We start from the raw sequence: 18,899 nt of genomic DNA, 5'->3' as shown, positions 1-18,899 counted from the left end.
CTCTCACGCTCCCTCTTAAGCATCATAATCAATGAAAACCTACCGCCCATGCTCGCCATTTTTAAAAACAGGGTTTCAAAGTCATTTTCTTCTGCAATTTTAAAGAAAAATTCCAACAAAATTCCCACCGGTCCATTCTTTCTCCTGTAATTTGAGATTTCAGGTAGTTAAGGGGATGTCTGAATATGACCCACCGGAATCCGAAGCCAAACATCAGGAACTGTGTGGAGCAAGGGCAGCAAGTCCCCGCGGTGACTTCCGCCGCCCAGGGGCACGTCATTCATGTTCTAAGTCAGCTCGGTTTTGTCTCCGCGCCCAAAGCCCCGTGACAGAGGGAGGCTCGCGTGGTCCTTCTTTCTTCCCCGAACATGTCTGGGGATCTGTTTGTGGAGGATTCTCATCACACAGAGGTAGTTCCGAACTCAGATGGCAGACATGACGGCTCCACGAAGGATGAAGTGCACCCTGCTCAGGTCACTCTGGACACACCCGGAGAGACCAACCCCAGTCAGTGCCGGTACCTGAGGAGCCCAGGGTGCCAGGCACGTGCCGGGGGTGTGGGCACACCGGTCAGATACAGGCCTCACCTGCCATCCCAGAATCTGCAAGGTGGCAGATGAAGTAAGTCCACAATTACAAGGTGGGGGGCAGCTCCCCCATCAGAGGGCCCGGCGGCCGCCGCGGCGGCACCACGCAGGAGCCCCAGGCGGTCCAAGGTTGTAAGCTCTGCTATTTCCTTAATGAAGCTAAGGCACCGCCTTTTCAAAAACGGGTCTGTTTTAAAGCAATTTCTCAAACCTAAAAGTGAACATCTGCCCCCGAGACGCCACCTCTGGGACACTTCATTTCTGACGGGGTATAATACTGAGAAACCATTCTTGCACCTCCACCCTATTTTTTCCACCTGGTATGTTTTTCTGATTAAAAGTAAGAATCCTATCGACTAAAGCTCCCACAAATAGTATGTTTAAAAAAGGAGGATGAGAAAAAGCACAGCATCACAGGCTTTCCTCTCCAGGCACCACGGCCGTGATCACGCAGGATGAAGACACACCCGCTCACAGGACAAGAGCAGCGTGAGATCTGGAGAAACCTGGGCATCTTTCCTCAAAGGTGTTCTGGTGGTTTTTTATACCAGATCAGAAAGGAGGCCAAAGAAGGTACGTGATGGCCCAGGGCCACAGAACCTCAGAACCAGGCTCACGCCCACATCAGGCCCAACGTTACGGGAACGCCTCTTGGTGCCACGGAGGCTCCAGCACCCGAGTCTCGTGAGGAGGGCTATTGCAATCACAGGCACATCTTTCAGAAGACTTTATTGATGTTTTCGTGTGTATTTAACTTCTTCCAATTCTCATTCTAATTGGACAGGCTGAAACAGTCTGGGGCCCAATTACTGTAAATCCGTCACTGATCGGAGACATATTTCCTCGGAAATCTGACGGTCCAGGGAATAAACCAAACCTAGGAACTGAATACAAACGGGACGATACACTGGTGGACGGGGCCTTCATGCCACCAAACCAGCTCCCGATCAGGTGACAATGCAGACTAGAGGGTGAGGACGCCGGGCGGGCCTTCCCTCTCATCTCTGATGCGTGACCACTAGACTCTGCACTGGACCCAAAGCAGGCCCAGCGGCACCTCGAGCTGCTCCGTCCTTCTCTGCCCGTCTCTACCACAAGATTTTTTCTTCCTCAGCATCTACCCTGCTTTAAAAAAAAGTGTCCTTTCAAAAACATTCTCCCTACTCTTCGGAGTATGTATACAGGGAGAGTCAGATTTTCATTCTGGGCCAATTAATTTCTGTTTCTGGCTCATCCACTTCAGCCAACCTTCGATTCTTCTGGTTTTTCATCACAAGCCCACTGCTGGAGATGTTCTGCACGTGCTTCATACACAAAACTAACTTTAGCATATAAACCAAGACTTCCTTAGAACCCAGTCTCAGAACACGCCTTCCCTTGCAGGGAGAGGCGGGGGCCTCCCCACACTGCTCGGGAGCAGAGGCTGTGGGGTCTGGCCCATCCGTCAGGGGACTCGGGCTGGGCAGGGGAGAAGCGTTCAGGGGACTCCGTCCTACGCCTGAAATACAGGGTTTAGGGGACTGCAGAAATGAAATTTAATTTCTATTTCAAAAATCAAAACCATCGTCCCTCGCTCCTTGTCTCCCTGGTGTCTGATTAAGGCCATTCAGAGTCACAGCAGAGGAACTGGCCCACCCGGGGTTTCTTCTTTCATCAGAATAAAAATCTCATCTACTGGAGAAAACCCGCTCGGTAACTGGAGAGGGCAGTTGAGGAGCTTTTCTCCCTTCCTTCTTTACCAGTTCATCATCACAAAGTGCAACTATACAGGGTACGTTCCTCTGAGCCACACAAGTGTTCTTAACAGACTCTCCCCAAGAACTGATCTTAGGGGAAAGAGATCCTGTAATTGAAACCCTACTTGACTTAACTCTTACAAACAGCGTGACAACACATCCCTCAAACTCACCTGGCATTTATGGTCCACGAGACACACCCACAGACGTCATCCCATCTGAGCTTCGCTAGGACCCCACGGCGCGGGGAAGGCCTGGTGTTCTGTCCACACTGACAGTGAAAGAGGCAGAGACCAACCCCTGTGGACGCCCCTCTAGAACCTCGTCTCCTGACCTCACCCCGGGGCTCCTGTCACCTGCCCACGGTGTCCACTCCCGGGACAACCTCGCTAAATGCCATTAACATCCAAACTGTCAGAATGATCATTTTAAAACATTGTGATTACTTATTTTTACCATTATTATTATTTAAAATTTTGTACATGGAGCAGTACTTTTCAAAGTCTGGCTGGACCTGAATAACCGTTCGGCTGACTTTACTGCATGCATCCTAAGGTCAATCTTCTCCAAAAGTTGTTTCAGTGTGCCACTACGGAAAATTACCTCAACTACACATCAGAAGAAAGCTGGAAGCGTGGATTCAGTGGTTTCCCCCTAGAATCTCTGAAACAGGCTTTGCTTCCTCTCAGCTTTGACGGGAGAAGGCCCTGCAGGCTGACTGGCTTCTCAGCTGGGTAGTCAGCCTCACGTGGGCCATAAAAACAACCAGGACGGGTCAGCTCAATGAAGCTGAACTCAAAGCACTTCAGAGGCCACTAGTATCAGTTTCGTTCCAACTGCGGTGGCTCTTTAAAAAAATTTTTAAGACTAGGTCTTTACCCTAAAGACGTTTACAATCTCGGTGATACCTGCAAACAAACAATATGCAATTAAGTACTAAACTGGGTAAATACTGCAGAAATTCACAGGGCCAGCTGGGAAGGTCACAGAATGTTCCCTGGGGCTGGCCAAGTCCTGAAGGGTGAATAAAGGAGACGGGACAGTTTTCCCAGCGGGAGGAAAGGCTTAGTTTAGCAAGCAGGGGTGGAAATCAACACAGCCCGCTAATTTAAAATAAAAATCTACGTGTTTTTTACAGCGTGTTTCAGCAAGACTCATGTAGAGGATCTGCTGTGCCTGCCCAGCTGGAGAATGCTGCTTGTCAGGGCCCTCCTCCAGAAGTTCTATTTAGACAGCCTCAGCGGCTTCTTAGGGCACATGACCAAGAGGACTTTGAGACAGACAGTCTATCACCCCAGGGAAAGGAGGGGAGACGCCAAAACCCGGAGGAAGGGACGGGATGTCCGACGAAGGCAGGAGGGAGTGCAAAGTCCACTATGGGTCCTGGGGTCAGACGGACAGGGAGAAATGCCCAGTCCCCAGGGAAGCAGGGGACTGGTAGTACTCTGATGCTTTCTGGAAACTAATTTCAAGTTCCTCAAGTGTTTTAAAATGGAGAAAACCAGGCTACCTTTGGGAAGTCTAACAAGAGGCAGACTCACTCAGAGGCCAAGTCATCTGAGGCTATCCAAACCTTGAAGGTCTGAGACTTTCCCTCCAGCAAAGCCATAACGGGCAACGCAGGCCAGCCCTGGCTTTAGTAGAAAAGCAAAAATTTACAAGATGAAGTTAACAACAGCATCAGCGACCCAAGAAAGTTCAAGGCTTCCTGGCAGTTTAAGCCACCCCACTGCCACCCTGGGGTGTGAAGACCCAGAAGAAATCCTGGGTGAGGCTTGGAGCCAAACACTTGTGCAGCCTTCACCCAAACACCTTCTCCTGCCAAGGTGAGAAGGTGGGCTCTGCGTCCTTAAGAAGGCATGGTCACTGTACACCCACCTGCCTCTTCACCGGGCAGCCTGGCTTCTCGGAAGAGAGGAGCTCACTGGCCAACCTGGGATGGTCCCCGCTGCCACAAACACCACAGGGCTCTCGCTCGATTCGGGAGGGTACAGAAGGGCACAGATGTGGGAACAGAGGTGTGCCATCTTGTCCCCTAACACTGAACCCCAGCCTGCCACCTCCAGCCCTGTCAACAAGTGATTCCTCCAATCCACTCATTTTTTAAAGGAGGAAACCCTTCCCTTACACTCTTCCTTGAACCATCAGCCAACTCAAATCCTCAATGGAAGGAAAGGTTTGGGCTGATATTTAAATATACTCTTTAAGCTTTCTCTTTCCCACTGATCAGAGAGACAACTTCAGTACAGCCTCTAAAAGAGCTACCTACCTTCTAAATCCAGAGTTAGGAAGTCCAACCCACACTGATTTCCTTCCAGTCCCTTGGCCCCAAACTTCTGTCCAGAAGCTGGACAAGCAGCAGGGAATTAATTCCTTCTTTCCTTCTTCCACCCTTTCCTACCAAGTCTGTGCACTTATGACTTCTTCCCTCACATGAAGTCCTGTGTATGGGCTGTCCCGCCCCTCCTGGCCTCAGGTCCCCCTGGTTAAGCACATGGTGGTGAAGTTGGTTTCTCTGGTACTGCAATGCCCTGCGTTCTGTATAAAGGCCCCTGAGAGCTGCCCACAATCTCTCGAGAAGGCATCACCCTACTCCTGATGTCACACACCTAATGGACGGTCCAGCTGCATGGAGTTCAGATGCCTCCTTTCCCGCATGGCTGCCACGTCCAGGTTCAATCCGGTTCAAGTGCGCATCCCCCTAATATCACACTGATGGACCCAGTCCTGGCTGACCTGCCCCCAACCCACACACTGTGCTGTTGCTGAAGTGGGCTGACGCTGAGAGACGTGATTTACACGTAGTCCATGTGCTCATGGACTTGGTAAAACTGAAGTTGGCAGCAACGCATGCATGACCCTTAATGCCCTGACTCCCACCCCGTCTCCGACCTCATCCCTGGAGCTCCCTCACCCCTCCGCCTCCCGTACCTTCCCCCAGCCCCTGGAGCTGCCTCGGCACCTCTGTGCTCCGGCCGCACTGCCGTCCATAACCTCACACATCCGCCAAACCCCTACTTCGCCTTCAAGTTTTGGTTCAAAGCCAAACAGGGCTCCCCAGGTAGCCCGAGACACTCCTTTTCTCGCTGATCTTCACCCAGAACTTCACACATCTGACCCTCCACTAGATTGTAAGCTCTCAGGTTATCAATGTTTGTTGAATGAATCAATGAGTTAGCGAATGAACAGATGTGTGGGGCTTATCTGAAGATCCAGATTTGGAGACACTGGCGTGTGGGTGACTGATGCAGGCGTGAGGAAAAGTAAATCACCCAGACGGAACACAGCAGGTCACATGATGAGAAGACAAGGTGGGAATCCAGGGAAAAAAGGACTAACCAGAGACCAAGGAGCACGTACCCCAGAGACTGAGGGCGGGGAGGCTCAAGACACACAGAGCCGTGTACACTGAGCTTGTCCTTTAGGGAGGAAAACAGTAATTACTGCATCACTATCTATGGAAGTTTGGGTAAAAATCTTTCAAAGTTATGCAAATGGAAGCAATCCAATATGGTTTTACAGTTCTGCTGTCACCAAGACAAGTTGTAATCAAGTCTTAACTGCTGTTCCCAGTATGGGGTTTTGCCAGGCCAGGGCTTCCTTTACCACGTCATCTGAAAAACCCGTTTTCTCTTTCTGATTTTTCGTGCACGTAGTTCAGTTTAGTGTGGAGCCACTCTCAAAACACTAAGGTAGAAGATTTCTTCAGATGAGGTTTTCCAGACACACAGAGAGGTCAATTCAACTAGACGATATGTTTCTACATGACAGATATTAAGCCCTTGTACCTAAAAGAAGCTGAACAAATAGGTTTGGAAAGAATGATTGAATATCTTATATTTAAACCAGCAAGCCAGAGCACCTAGCCTCACAGCTGTCACCCACCCTGCAGCAGACGTGTCCTCCTGGGCTTGGCTGGAAAGGGCAAGTCACACCCCAAATGGCTGGTTAGATGCTGAATTAGGGAAGTGGCGTTACCTGCACTGTTTCTGAATCGCAAAACGCGGATACTTGCCTAACACACCTGACTGCACTGTGCTGAGGGTTAAGAGCAACTGTGGCACAGTATTTATTTCGATATCAGTATCTGGAAGTCCTTGCATTAAAAAAAAAAACAGAACAGAAAGTTCAAATTAAGCGAAGTTCAAGTGGCCTCAAGTGTTTAAACTGCAAGTCATTCAAGGAGTTGAGTAAACTGAGGTCACATGGATGAGGGAAGCTGTTTTTAAGGCAATAGTTTGCCTGGAGGATCTAATGTGACTAACAACACTACGCAGTACAGAAGCCTAAGGGCGTGCAATCACAGGTAAAACCGCATGCCTGGCGGGGAGCTGCAAGAACCTGATGATTCGCGACCAAAGAAAAGAAATTATCACCTGTTTCCCAAAGTGAATGCAAAGTCTACTCTATTTGTTTCTTCATTAGCAATAATTAAACCCCTTATCAACTTAAATCCTGCTGGTTTGGTTACTTTTAGGTGAGGAGAATGTGGAGCTTCCAAAGTCAAGAGTGGTATTGAAATGGGCCTTCAATGCTGGAAAAACAGGTAGGGTTTTTAGATCAAGAAAGGGGCCTGACATTACCTTGACATTCACAAAGGGGAAACTCGCTGCTTCCTTCAGGTCAGGGAAAGTCAAGGGTGAGGGGAGATGGGCCTAACACCCACTGGAGAATGCAGCTGGAGGAAACTGGCCCTGCTATGCAGGGTAAGCTGTACATCCATGCTGAACTTGATGCATTTTCATAGAAAACAGAAGCCCAATTTCTCAGTATTTATGTTGGGTTTTTCAAAATTCTAAATTTTTCTACAAAGATATTTAGAAGGACATTTAGGAGCAATGAACACCACTGCCCAGACCCTCTGGCTAAGACAGAGGACCGCAGGCCTAATGTGCAGAAAGAGGAGTCATGCCGTCGCCTTTGTCGGGATGTTTCAGGCTGTCCCTGCTAGTATGTCTGGGTCACCTACAGGCGCGGCACAGAGCCCACGTGGGGAGCTATCTGCAGTATCTGGAATGAGAGCTGGAGGCATCTGGGGCGAGAACACACATTCAAAGCTGCTTGCCACCCAACGAAAAGTTAATACACCTCAAAAGTCTATTAAGGTCTATGAAGACGCAAACAAGACGCTTTGTAATAAGCTTAATAAATAAAACAACTGAACCCACTGCTCAGTGGTACTCAGGAAAACCAGCTTGAGAATTACAGCTTTAGTTAGAGGTAGAACTAGTTCCCACTAGAATAAGGATTGTTTGCCTTGCTCCTAAAACGGGGTAACCCTGAGGGTAGTAATGGAACTAAATGTTTTAGGAACAAACAGCAGTGGGACCAATAAATTGCATTTTCCATAAAAGTAAAACGCCCAGTAGAACTACATTGTTCTAATTTACTCCCTCCTAAAAATATACTTTCATGTTGCATTTCATCCCGAACAATTTTTACTATGTTCAGCATAGTAGCAACTGGAAAAAAAAGTGTTTCATTTAGAAATAAAAGTGAGAACTTTACAAAAAACACTGAGCGTCTGCAATGCAACGTTTTCAAGTTCTTAATATAAAGCTAAAATAACGCAAAATAAAGACTGCTGCAGTGCTACAGTAACCCACCTTTTCTTTAACAAGTATGACAATTCAACCACAGTATTTTCCACGGTGTGAGCGGATACTGGACCTTGCAAACACCCTTTTCTGTTAGCTTGCTTTATGCGTCTTGCGACTTGCAAGCTCAAGTTTTTTTGGAAGGGAAGGCCGGTTAATGGTCGAGCTTAAAATAAATCAGCCCTGCAATTACTTTGTTTTTTAAGCCGATGAAGCACATTTCCCCATTTCACGCCATCAGGCAATTCGATGTTAACTTGCTGTGGACTCAAATGCGACAAACTCCAGTGGAGGCGGCGGCTCGCGGCGCCCACGGCTCCCCGCACCCCTGCGGCACCAGGACGCGGCGGCACCAGGACGCGGCGCCGCCCGGCTCCCGACGCACCACCTGCACTCCAGGCCTGCGGGGCCGGGGCCAGTGCGGCCCCCTCCCGTCCAGGGGACACGGAGGCCCGCTGACCCGGGCGACCCGGAGTCGGCGAAGGCCCTGCCGCGGCTCGGCGGCCCCTCTCCCCGGAGGCCGGGAGGCGCCTCGGCAGCGCGCAGTGGACAGCACGCTCCCCGCCGCGGGAGGACTACGGCACGAGCCTGGGGCGCGCTGTCCCTCCGCCGCCGCTCCAGGATGCCGCCCGCGAGGACCCCGAAGCATCCTGCGACCCCGGAGCCCGGCGCGCAGTCCCGGCTGCGGGCTCCTGCAGCCCGAGTGCCCGAAAGTTGCGCGGCCCCGGCGGCGACTCGGCCACCACGCGGTGCGGGGATCCCCGCCGCCCGCCGCCCGCGCCCCGGCCCGCCGGCGCCCCGCTAACCCGACTAACCTGAAGCCGCCTCGCCAGCCCGGCGGCCGCCGCGCGCCCCTCGCCATGGGCAGCCCGGGAGCCCCGCCGCGCCGCGCCGTGCCGACGCCCGGTAGCCTCCCCGGCGGCCGCCTCCGTCCCCGCGCCGGCGGCGCTGCGGGCTGCGGGCGCGCCGAGCCTGCGGGAGCCGAGCCTCCCTCAGCCGAGCCGGGCGGCCGGGCGGAGCATGCCCAGTGCGCGCGGCGCGGCGCCGCCGGGTCTTCGCGGCAGCGCGGCGGGGCGGGGCGGGCGGCGGGGCCGGGGGCGGTGGACCCGCCCGCGGAGGAGGGGCCGGGCCGGGTGCGGCCCCTCGGTCCGCGCGGTCCCGCGGCGGGACCCCGCGCCCCGCTGTCACCGGCCGGCGCTCGCTCGGCGCGGGCGTGCAGGTCCCGCCGCTCCCGCCCCGGCCCGCGATCCCGGACCTACCCCGAGCCGGGCCCCGTGCGGCCGCCGAGCCCGCGCCGTCAGCGCCCCGCCGCGCGCGGAGCCGCAGGAGCAGGCGTCCCCGGCGGCTTCGGAGAGGCGGGCTCGGGGCTCTTGCCGCCCCCTTTCTGACTGTGGTTTCTAAGTTTTTTCTAGCGAACACTGTGGTGCTTTTCCCACCAGGGCGACGGGCTTTCCAAGGCGCCTGCGGAAGTTGAGGGGCCCGGCCCCGCAGTGTCGGCCGCCCTTGTCGGGATCTGCCGGACCGCGCGCGGCTGGGGCGGGACCCGCTCCTCCTCGGGCTCCGCCCCCGGGCCGACCACGCCCCGGGAAAGACCACGCCCTCCGCCCCCGCCCCCTCGGGCTGCGGCGAAAAACCGGAACGGCGGATCCCCCGGCGCGGCCGGAAGGGTGGGAGCGCAGCGGAGGGGGCGGGTGACGCCGCTCCCGCTCTCTCCCCGCCTTTCCCCGCCCCCGGCGAGCCACACGGGGTGCGCCGCGACCCCCGGCGCGAGCCCAGCCGCAGAAGTGGGTCAGGACCCGACTAAGCATGCTCGGCGGCAGGTGGGCGCCCAGGTGGACGCAGCCGGGCGCCCAGGTGGACGCAGCCGGGCCTGGGGTCTGAGCAGGTGCGCGGTCGGGGCGCAGGTGCGCGCGGCCCTGCGGGTCCTGGCTGGGGGCGGGGGGGGGGGGTGAGGGCGTCTGGCTCACAAGTGAGTCACAGCCTAACTTACCCCAACACTGAAATTAGAAATCATATTTCAACATTAGTTTCATTTGCTCCAAGAAGTTTCACCCCGTTTATCTCTCAGGAAACCTTCGTCTTTTATTCCTTTCACGTATTTAACAAGCATTCTTTACAACTGCACTGGGACACGAAATTGTCACCCGCTTTATCAAAGACGAAGGCTTGGCCCTCGCTCTCAGGTAATCCCGCAGCGTCAGAGTCCTCTTTCTGTTCAGACAGTTCTTCCTCTGAGACTCCGCTTCAGATTCCCCGGAACCGGCAGAAAGCGCTCGTGCTGCCCTCGACGCACACAGAGCGGGCGTAGGAACTTGCTTTTAGTCTTGTTGCCCAAGAGAAGACAGAAATGGAGAGCTTTCAGGGAATGGATTTTACAGGCTTGAGATGGATAAACTCGGGAACACAGGGAGACATCCGTGTGAGCGGGAGAGGGTCTGTTTTCTGTCCCGGGAGGAGGGCGCTGCCCTGCGAGGCTTGGTGCGACGGCTGGGGGCGGCTTCACTCCAGCCTCTCGGCTTGCCCAGCCCCAGCGTGCCCGGAGACACCACCTGTGGTGGAAAGTCACTCCGGGAAGAATTTCCTGGAAGTTCACTCCAGCGCTTCCCCTAGAACCCTGCCTTGCGCTGGGGTCACCCGCATCCCTCTCCTTCCCTGTGAGCTCCTGTGGGTGCTGGTGCCTCCTGAGCCCAGCTCTTGACGTTGCTCGGGCCCCTTGGTCATCCACAGCACACAGTCTGGCCTGGGAGAGGGTGGTGACAACTTGAATCCAGTGTGTCCCCAGTAGAACTCAGGAGCTGTAGTTGCTCCTCTGCCTGCTGTCCCAGTGTGGTGAGTGGTACCCCATCTTCCCAGCTCTGCACAGCACAGTTACGGGTGCTACCCCAGACTCCTTCATCTGCCTTCCCTCATCATCCAGCCAGGCACCGGGCAAGTCCATCTGACCTCAGACGTCTCTGGATACCGGCCCTCCACCTGTCATCTTCCCATCGACCTTCTGGAAGGATCCTCTCTCTCTGTTCCCTCCAACCCATCCTCTATGCCTCCCCACACTTTTCTTTTCAAGCGAATTACATATTCAATATGTCTGCTAAAAATCCTTACTTGGATTCCTCGTTCCTTTGGGAAAGTCCAAGTTGTAAGCACGAACTGGCCCGTCTGCCCCTCCAGATTAGCCTCTAGCCAGTGTCCCTTAATGTCCTGATTGTAGCCAACCCGAATGACTTGCACGGTCACACCTCCATGTTCTGTAGTTCTGTGTCCCTCCTTGTGCCTTGCTCGCTCCTTGGCAAACTCACATCTTCAACAGCCGGTTAAGGCCGGGTCTCCTCTGACCTCCCCCAGGCAGCTCCCTCTTGGGCACTTCGCCTGTGCCATGTGCTCTGTCTGCGTTTGACCCTGACCTTGGTTTATTTGCCTTTGTCTCCTCCCCTGCACTGAGGCAGCATGTCCACCCAGGCGCCTGTCCAGCCTGTCTGTTTTTGCTCTCGGTCCTCAGTAAGATTTTACTTAATAAATGAATGATAGACTTACACACCTGTGCAATATTGAAAGCTCATTAATTAAAAAAAAAATCTTCATGAGGATTGTAAGTCTAGTGCACAGAAAAAGTATCACAACCAAGCCCCAACAGATACAATTTTTGGGATGGTTATGCTCCTTTGCGTCCTGTACCTGAAACTTCAGATTTGACCTTCAACCCAGTGAATCTCCTTCAGCTGCAGAGGTCAGGGAGCATTGGTGAGCCAGTCTGGGGTCCTTGTTTATCAGTCCCTGGCTGCACACAGCTCAGCATTGTATTGCTAATTAATCCACAAACTGTTGTTCTCTATCCTGGTTTCCTTCCCCAGTGTAGTCATCATAACCTTCTAATTAAATGGTTACTCCTTAGAACAGATTTTGTTTTTTCCTGTAAAAGTCTGGCACCCAGGGAGGGCAGACAAACAGGTTAGCAATGAAGGTAATTCTCCCAGCTCTACCAGCCATGTTGTCTGCTGAGAGCCTTTGTTGCTGAGTGTGACGGCCAGCCACCTGCTTCAGACTATCTCAGGATGTTTGACCCACCCAGACCTCCTGAATGGTGCGGTCCAGGGGCTGCAGCCCCACCATCACACCAAGCCTCGCAGGGTAGCGCCCTCTTCCCTGGACAGAAAACAGCCCTCCAGGTGATTCTGCACACTATGAGAAACATGGTTGTAAGTTATATGGATAAAACAAGAAAACAAACAAACAAACTATTATTCCAGACCTCCAAGTCACCCCTGCATTGGTTTTCTCTGGCAGGGAGATCTATGTGTGGGCAGTGTTGGCCGGTTCCAGGGCTGTTACCCACATTTGTGTGTGTGAACAGGCCTGGGCGTGTATTCGAGTGTCTGTGGGATCCAGACAAGCAGGAGGTAAGGGGGCTTCTGTGCTGAGCCACAGAGGACTTTCCTTGGTGGCCCTGTGGGCCTGGTGCGATTCTCCAGCACAAATGCCCTCAACACAGCATTGCAGGACCCAGCTATCTCCTGGAAGATGACAGGGACACTGGGCTATGTCCTCATTCCAGGGGCCAAGGAAGGAGGGGGTGGGAGAGGACTTGAAGGAAGCAAGTGTTTCTTGCCACAGCATGTGACTTGCTGGCCAAGGAGGCGAGGCTTCTTGGAAAGCCTGAGTCAGTGTTCAGAAAACATTCCCTTCCTCGTTCTGGGTGTAGACTGAGCATTAATGTGGATCCCCGAGGGGTGTGCATGTGTGTGGTCTGACCAGTTAGCTGCAGCTCACACGGGCAATCACCCAGTGTGGGGGTCATGCCCTCCCTGGACCACCCTCCGAGGTCACCACACAGCCCTGGTTGCCCCCCATCTGAGCCAGCTGCCTGTTCTGGGTTTCATTTGGGACAGTGGCTCGGATTTAGGGACATGGAGTACTGGCAGGAGAAGGGATGGATCGCAGGCATAGGACCGTCCTGAAAGGTGGGTGGGCATTGATGTGGGAAGGTTCAGGGAGGGACCCTGGAGAGGCTGCCTGGGAGGTGGGGTGAATGCTGGGGGGACCCTTTGTAAACACCTGACTTCACAGGTGTGTCTCCCTGGGGTCCTGGGGAAGTTCTGTCTTGTACGCAGCTTGGCCTTCTGTTCTTTGCGTTTATAGTTTCCTCAGGAAGGAGGGAGGGCCGGACCTCCACTTTCCCGCCACGGGCTGGAGAAGGTCAAAGTTGGGTGACCTGGGCAACGAAATAACAAACACACTGCTGGTCAGCACGTGGGAAACAAACACCCAGAGGTGCCAGGATGTTCTCTGGACGAGGCGGTGCCTGACACCGGCCGGGAGATGGTCTCCAGCGTGGTGGCCTCAGGACAGGGCCTTGCCTGACACCTGGCCGGGAGCCCCCGCACCCACTTCTGCTGCTGCCCAGAAGCGGGGGGCTCTGCCCAGGGGAGTGCCTGCATCCTCGCTGACGGGGCAGGAGCGGGCCGGCACCCCTGCCTGGTGCGCAGGCCCGAGGTGGGCTCAGGAAGTGGAGGCGTGATTTCCCCGCTGCTGGTTCCGCGGCTCCCTCTTTTTCAGTGGTTATTGACTAGAACTAAGTGAAAAGGGAAGAAACTTCTGCACTTTATGTTTTTATCCCATGGATGAGGGTGATAGAAACGTGGACATGGGGACGGGGGATCCTGGAGCTCGAGGCTGCGGGAAGCCCTGAGGTACAGCCGAGCTGGGCAGGCAGAGGCCAAGGTGGAGGCCAGGGGGCCCCAGCCTTTTGCGGGGGTGATGGGGACTTAGGGATTAGAATGGGCAGAAGACGCTGGCCCCGCAGAAGGTGGAAAGAGCTGGTCTCATTTGGAGATTTGAGGGGCTGGTGACCAGGGGGCCCTGCTTTACATGGGGTCCGGCTTCCTCTCGGGCCGCCCCCTCTGCCGAGCGGGGCTAGGGTCCTGGAAGGCCCTGCCTGGGGAGGGGGGCTCCGTAGCCTGGAGCATAGAGACTCTGGTCACCTATACGTGAATCGTCACCACAGGAAATGCTGCCTCGGGGGCTGGAACTTACTTTTTTTTTTAATTGAAGTATTTATTTACAATGTGTTAATTTTTGGTGTACAGTGTAGTGATCCAGTTATATGTGTATATCTTCCTTTTCATATTCTTTTTCATTATAGGCTATTACAAGGTACTGAATATAGTTCCCTGTGCTCTGCAGTAGGTCCTTAGATTAACATACAGAAACGTGCTGCATTTCTTTACAGTAACAGGGAAAAATCAGAAAAGTTAAAAAACTATGCCTTTTAAAATCACATAAAAAAATAAAATTCTTGGGAACAAACATGACCAAGGAGGTAAGAGACTTATATGTGGAGAACTACAAATGAAGGAAATGAAAGATGACTTTGAAAGACACTTTTCACAGTTTTCCTTCACTGACCAGCCACACAGGGGCTGACGCGGCCGAGGGAGCTGGCTCTCTGCCTGGACCACACCTGCGTTTCAGGTGCGCACAAACTCAGCTGCTTCTCCTTAGCAGTTTTTCAGTCAGATTTATAATCAATGCCAGTAGTGGAATTCTGTGCTGAAACTGGGGTCTGATCTACACGTCGCGGCATCGTGGAGGCGGGCACAGCAAAACACAGAGCCTGCCGATCCCTTGGCAAGTAGGAAGCAGCACCTGGACTTCCGCCTCTGTCTATGTGATGCTGATTCTGCTTTTCTTTCTGAATGAAGTGTTTTGGGTCTGTAATCAGCACGTTGCTCCCTGATTTGGGTCAGCTGGCAAAAGGCAGCCTTGTGAATAAATCCTGGATGTGTGTGTGTGGCCGAATTTGTGAACGTGTTTGCCGATGCAGGTTGCTAAGTGGCTGTTTTTCCAGCACCGAGGGCCTCTCTCCTGTTATAGGTCAGCATGTCTGCTGTTCATTTCGACGAGCCTTCCCATTTGCCTTGATAGGAATTCTGAAAGTGTCTCAAAAATCGTCCATCCTAGGATCTGAGGAGTGTCGTGGTTGTATTTATGAACGAAATGGGCCAGTTGGCTTACACTGAACACAAATTATGATTTGCTGCCCACCAGGGTTGGGTGGAGGGTCAGGTGGCTGAGAAGCACAGCTAAGGATTGCTGAGGAGCGTGGTGACATTGGTGGCGGCGACGGCAGCAAACGGAGAGGGCTCTGCAGTCCTGTCTTGACGTGACTGATGTCAGTGATTTGTAATTCCCAGCGTGTGCCGTGGCTGTAGTACTAATTAAAGAAAATGGACCAGCAAAGCAGCTGGGCTTCAGGAATCTCTGGCTGGTACATGAATATTACATTTAATTTCACTAAGAGTCCACTACTGCTTATTCCCTGTAAGAGACACAGGAGTAATGCTCCTCGGAGCAGAACTGCCCATCACCACTTGGCCACTTACCAACCTGGAATTCCCTTGGTGTTGGACCCCCTCCCCCAGGGCACCAGGCGAGAGGAGAACCGGGGACAGTCCTGAAGGTGCTGGCACTAGCAGAGTACACCAGGCTGGCCGTAGGGAAGCCACTCCAGGACGGCTTGGAGTTGTCAGATTCTCGTGTGTGCCTCCCAGGACTCGGGGGCTGTGGTTCTGAAGGTCCTAATCTGGTTTTCTGTCTCTTCTTTTCTTTTTCTTTTTCACATTTAATTTTTTTTATGGTAGGATAGTCAGTTTACAATGTTGTATCAATTTCTGGTGTACAGCATAGTGTTTCAGTCATATATACACATACATATATTTGTTTTCATATTCTTTTTCATTATAGGTTACTGCAAGATATTGAATAGTTTCCTGTGCTAAACTTGTTATCTATCTAATATATAGTAGATAGTATCTGCAAATCTCGAACTGCCAATTTATCCCTCCCCACCCCCTTTGCCCCCATGTAACCACAAGTCTGTTTTCTATGTCTGTGAGTCTGTTTCTGTTTTGTAAATAAGTTCATTTGTGTCTCTTTTTTTTTTAAAGAGTCCACATGTAAGCAATATCATATGGCATTCTTCTTTCTCTTTCTGGCTTACTTCACTTAGAAGGACAATCTCCAGGTCCACCCATGTTGCTCCAAATGGCATTATTTTATTCCTTTTTATGGCTGAGTAGTATTCCATTCCATATCTTCTTTATCTAGTCCTCTGTCAATGGACATTTGGGTGGTTTTCATGTCTTGGAAATTGTAAATGTGCTGCTATGAACATTGGGGTGCATGTGTCTTTTCAAATTAGAGTTCCCTCTGGATCTATGCCCAGGAGTGGGATTGCTGGGTCATATGGTAAGTCTATTTTTAGTTTATTGTGGAATCTCCATACCATTTTCTCTTATTTTCACTTGTAGTGACTCTCACACTATTTATTTTTCTTGAGTTTTGCTGGCTTTCCTCTCGTAATGTTATGGGAAGACTCAAGAGAAGATGGCCGGGGAAATGCAGGACCAAGTCTTTGCTGAGACCTTTTAGGAACAGCAAGGTCCCTGGTGGCCTCCCGTCCAGGATGGCTCCCAAGATCGCATGCTGAGAGGGTTGATTAGATTTATTTCTTACAGGATTCTGGCTCAGGTTTCCTTATTTTTTGTTTTTGTTTGTTTGTTTTTAAATCGACGTATATTTTACACTGCTGTGTTAGTTTCTGGAGTACAGCTTCGTGCTTCAGTCACACATACATAACTGAATGCACGTATAGTCCTTTTCATTCTCTTTCCTGTTATGAATAGTAGTTGTTATCTAACTTGAAGTATTGAAAGTGTGATGTGACAGGCAGGTCAGGAGCACTGAAGTCACATAACTCGAGCACCGCCAGCCTTTAGACCCGTTTGTGAGCTCTACGCACAAGTGCATTTAATTGTAAAGAACCATGTTAAGAGGGCAGTATTGCTACCCCAGCTTCCCCGAAAATGCCCCGTCCCGGGTCCTCCAGGGCCTCACTTCCTCTCAGCGGGCAGGGCCTGGGGGCCAGGAGGTGGGAGGCCAGAAGCACAGGGTGATGGGGAACTTCTGGGATCTCCTGGTTCCCCTGGGCCTGGGCTGTCCTCTCCTGTCCCTGTCCTCAGGGCTGGGGGTGATGGAAGAAGGTGGTGTCGTTTGCCTTCATCTGCCCCCAGGTTCCCAACCCCTCATGGTGGCATCCAGTTGAGCCCAGCATTGGGGCCAAGGGACCCTCTCAGTCCTCCCCTCCCGGTCCTCCCCTCGTCTCCACGTCCCCGAGCACAGGTGGTGACCAGCGGTTCCTGGAGCTGGGCTCTGTTACCCCGCCCGGGCCTCTGGAGGCTCCCGGTGTCCTGTGGTCACCCTGGGTTTCCTTGAGCCCCTCAAAGCCCATGAGGCCCGCAGCCACCTGCGGTTCATCATGTGCCCGCAGCTCGTCATCAGTGGTGTTCTGGGACCGAAGGCGCAGTGTTTCTGCTCCATTTGTGTGAGTGCACTCTGCACCTCAACCTTTCCTGTAACGACAACCTCCTTGATCTAAGTGCCCTCAGGGTCCTGTTTGTAACCTGCTCAGGGACAGGGCTGATCACAGCCGTGCACGGTTTATCCCAAAACCACCTGATGGTTTAAATGCCAGGGGTGCGGCTCAAGTTCAGGCCCAAGTTCCCGGGGTGGCGATGGCTTATCTGACAGCGAGCTGTGTTGCTGATGGTGCCACCGAGGGCTTCAGGTACAGGTTGGTCCCTGGGGCCCTCTTGCTGAGCAAGGCTGACTATGGGGAGTGTAGATTCCATGGGCCCCGTGAGTTTGATGTCGTCTCACTTAATGACACCTAAGATTTCCCACGGAGAACCCTTCCCAGCAGCCCGGCGTCCCTGATGGCCAAGCAGCTGACTCCACGTACTGAGTTAGCCAGCATCAGTCTCCAAGTCCTGCTGGTCCTGCCAGCATCCCCGGGCCGGCCCGCCATGGAGGCGTCTCTCCCTCAACCCATGTGCTCCTACCATTGCAGTTGCCTTTGGTTTACCCCATCCCATCCTGGTCCTTCCCTGACGTGTGGTGACACTGTGTACGAGTGTGTGCACTGGTGTGTGTGCCCTGGGGTGTATGCATTGGACTGTGTGCACTGGACTGTGTGCACATTTCCCATCACCTGCAGGGCCATCTCAGCCTGACTCCGTGTGCGTTCTGCTGGGTTTGTGCCAACTGTGCCCGGAGGGGTGACTGACACGGGCATCCCACAGACCGGATGAGCCCTTCTGTGTGCTGTGGAGAGAGTCCTGACCTCCCCAAATTCACATGTTGAAGGCTGACCCCCAAGGTGACTGATGGTCTTAGGAGGGGTGGGAAGTAGTCATCAGGTCACCAGGGTCGCGCCCTCCTGCTGGACCAGTGCCCTGATGGGAAGAGGCGGGAGAGGAGCTCTGTGTCCCCCACTGAGGACACAGCCTGGGGCAGCTGCCTGCAGCCAAGGAGCCAGGTCATGGACTCCCCAGCCTGCAGATCGTGAGCAGTAAAGTCTGTATTTTGTTACAGCAGCCCAGGCAGAATAGGACAGCGTGTTTCCAGAGACATTTGTCCAGATCACAGTCTCTGTCTGACTCCCCCCTTGTCACCCCCCCAGGCACCTTCCTCATCACCAGGAAATCTTCCTCCACTGTTCCCACCAGCAGACGGTCCAGCTCCGTACCCCCGACCTTCAGTAACTCGTCCATTCTCTCTCCTGATTTTTATTAACTGAAATTTGAAATGTGCACCCGACTTGATGTTTTATTCATGCCACGGTGCATTTATCAGGCTCCTGGAATTTGTAGACTGAAAGATTTCTGGTTCTGTTATTAAAAAGAACTCTGATACTTAGGCACGTGAAATTTTTCTGAAACACAAGCTTTTTTTTTTCTTTTCCTGAAATACAGTGTTAACCACCTGCGCTGACGGGCAGCTGTGTGCAGCTGGGCTGCAGAGTAAGTGGTGATGAGTGACTGGGTTAGTGACGTCCAGTTGGCCGTTCCTTACCTGGAGGGGGAGCTGGCGGCCGTCCTGTGCTTTGATAATGTTGTCTTTTGCTGGGGATGTCTGTGCAGTCATAT

At 52.9% G+C, this 18,899-nt stretch overlaps 1 protein-coding gene across 1 annotated transcript in view; it reads right to left on the bottom strand.

Annotated features, from left to right (window-relative positions):
- MFAP3L (microfibril associated protein 3 like) overlaps positions 1-8,816 on the bottom strand; it is a 28,966-nt gene extending 20,150 nt beyond the window's left edge. The window contains exon 1 of the mRNA XM_064482510.1: positions 8,736-8,816. The gene's annotated coding sequence lies outside the window, so the exon portion shown is untranslated. The remainder of the gene's footprint in view (positions 1-8,735) is intronic.
- Between the last annotated feature and the right edge of the window lie 10,083 nt (positions 8,817-18,899).

The sequence above is a fragment of the Camelus dromedarius genome, chromosome 36 (genome assembly GCF_036321535.1).
Source record: "Camelus dromedarius isolate mCamDro1 chromosome 36, mCamDro1.pat, whole genome shotgun sequence".
NCBI lineage: Eukaryota > Metazoa > Chordata > Mammalia > Artiodactyla > Camelidae > Camelus > Camelus dromedarius.
Note: the sequence above shows the minus strand (reverse complement) of the source record. Positions and strands in the feature narration are given on the sequence as shown.